The following is a 2,844-nucleotide window of genomic DNA, read 5'->3' as shown; positions in this document are numbered from 1 at the left end:
AAAAGGTTTTTTTAAGCGAATGAGAATCGAATCTTTAGAATAAGGAACACCGTTTTTCCTAACCGACGTTGGAAATACACTACGGAGTCGTGATGTTTCAAAACTATGTAAAAAATCTATTACACCACTCAATGCGTTATATGAAATTTTTTTATTTTTATTTTCAATAGATCATTTTCATTATACGGTACTCGTCAACCTAACCACACTTAATTTTTCGTCAAGTTCTCCATTAATTGACATTAATTAACTGCGTTCAATATACATGTTTTTACATGAAAATCGTTCGTTCAATGCAATCGATATTTTTCGACATGTCTGACAGCTGGGATCGTGACGTTTACAAGGTCATGAAAATGATGTGTTAAACTTTTTCAACTATGGTCGAATAAATGTCATTTTGATAATCCCGTGCCAATTATCAACAAAAAGACACTAAAACAACCCTACTGACGATTCAAAATTAGCAAAGATCAGCAGTTCTTGCATTTTTTGCTCACGGATGAAAATATCTTACACCGCTTACACCCCAATAGGTTTGTTCCAAGTAACTGTAAACACGAACTTTGACAACCCGAACAACGACAATTTCATCCACAGCAACGTCGCTTACGTGATATTTCATACAAATCGAGCAACGTCGCCTACGCGATTTACACAGAAATATTATTGAGGTTATGGTTCTGTGGATGAAATTTGACAATTCATATTGCCTTGGAACAAACCTATAAGATGATAATGTAGATTCCTTCTTGATCATTGATTTGAGAAGAAGAATAAGAAGAAGATCAAATGTTTATGGGACAAATGTTGGAAATGGTAATTGAATTTTGCAAGATTAACCTTTCACAGACGGCAAGCATAACAAAAGACCTGTTATTGAATCTATTACTTGATTTGATCTAAGTATACTCTATTCGCCTAGTCGGTTGGCCTGTAGAGGCGCCACATTTTTTTATGGTACTTCATTCTTACTGGACTATTTTTTTGTGAAACAACTTCACATTGATTCATTCCTATGAAATGTCACAGCAGTGAAGTTGGTTCACATGAAAATAAGCGCAGTGACAGCAGTAATTTTATGACAGAATGTACTAAAATATCGTAAAACTCTATTACATTTCTTCTTAGTTTCTAAACATCATTCTCCTATAGACAGATATATCATCTGTTACTTCATATGTTTTAACTTTAGTTTAGCTAAACTGACAATTCTGTGTCGATAAAAGATGATATAGCCTCTATCAAAACTAGATTTGAATTGAATACAGTGTGTTAACGAGGTTAATTAGTTATTGTACTATATGCACTATGCAGTGCAACCCGTTGATAATACACATGCAAACTAGATGGAAAAGTAATAGCACCGCCACCTATCTGTGATATTTTCTGCACTTTCAAACAAATTAACGGTCATTAATTGCATCAAGATGAAATGTTCTGATAACAAGCTTATCTGATTATTCGCAGTTATGCATGTGTTAATAGACTCGTAAAGGTAATTTCATGTAAACAATTTAATTGATAACGTCAAAACTGACTAGACAAAGTAAAAGTAACGCACGGATAACAATTTTTTTTTTTGAAACGCCTATGAAAGTGACGGACTGTAACGGTATAACTGATAAGTCATTTACCTCAACCGTTTGAATAATTGCGGCATAAAAACTGGTTGTTAAAATGTAAACACTTAATGCGTGAATAATTTTTCTTTCCCATTTTAAAATGTTCTATTGTAATTGTTAGTAAAGGTAAATCGAACGTTCATTCACTTACCGGTTGCGCTTAAAACACATTAATTAGTTATGTATGTAGCTGGTGAGTGAACATTGTTATTAGAATAGTGTCACGACATTACTTATTTTCACTTTCAATATTGTTTTGTATTCAATGGTACTGTGAAATGTACACGCTTTGTTTTTTTTTGGTTGTCTCTGTATCAACTTGAAGACGTTCTTTTTACCTATCTCGCTGCCATTATAAGCAACGCCGATTAAGAAACGCCCACTTTTGTCACATATTATTATTGTACACAGCATTCGAAATATACACGTTCGATTCAATTCACTTCTTTTTTTGTTTGTTAATTTATTAAAATGAAATTCCGATATTATTTATTTAGTTTGAGAAATTTTAAAAATAAGTTTTTTTCCTTTCATTAAATTTTCGGTGCTGGAAACGTAAAACACGACGGTTTATCAAAATACCAACATAAAACAATGTCAAAACTCAAAATGTTTCGATAGCGCTATGGAAATAGGCCATGTTGAAAGTCCCCCTCCATTCGAATATAGAAATAGCATGCTATACACCATCATGGTATATACGCGTTGGTTACAATGGTTTTCTGCTTTATTCGAGACTCTCTGCGTATACACATGAATGGAATACACATTTTTTTCCTACGACTATACGCTATACCTATTTATGATGGTTCAAAAATCAAATATACTGTCACTGTATAGAAGAACGTTAGGCTTGCCAGTTTTGTTAGGGTTATTAGATGTGAACGTTTTGGAAAAGTTTTTTCATAGATGGAACGAAACAGTTACAGTGAGTTGCAGTGAGTTTAACAAAAGTAAAACCGACCCTAAATAATTTTTTTGTTTTTGGGAATGTTTGGCATTCCACAATCGTCTATACGGCGTGAAGGTAAATGAATCATAATAGGAGCACAACGCATAAAAACCTTAGAGAGGCGTGAGAGCAAATATATGAAATTCTCTCACAAATTTGTCTCTCTCAGGTTTTTAAGCGTTGTACGGTAGAAATCAGGATGAACATCGGCCCTTAGTAGAACTATAGATTGAAACCTATGTGCTATTGTTATACTAACTAAGACAA

This window comes from Bradysia coprophila, chromosome X (genome assembly GCF_014529535.1).
Source record: "Bradysia coprophila strain Holo2 chromosome X, BU_Bcop_v1, whole genome shotgun sequence".
NCBI classification, from domain to species: Eukaryota; Metazoa; Arthropoda; class Insecta; order Diptera; family Sciaridae; genus Bradysia; species Bradysia coprophila.
This window is presented reverse-complemented; position numbering follows the sequence as displayed.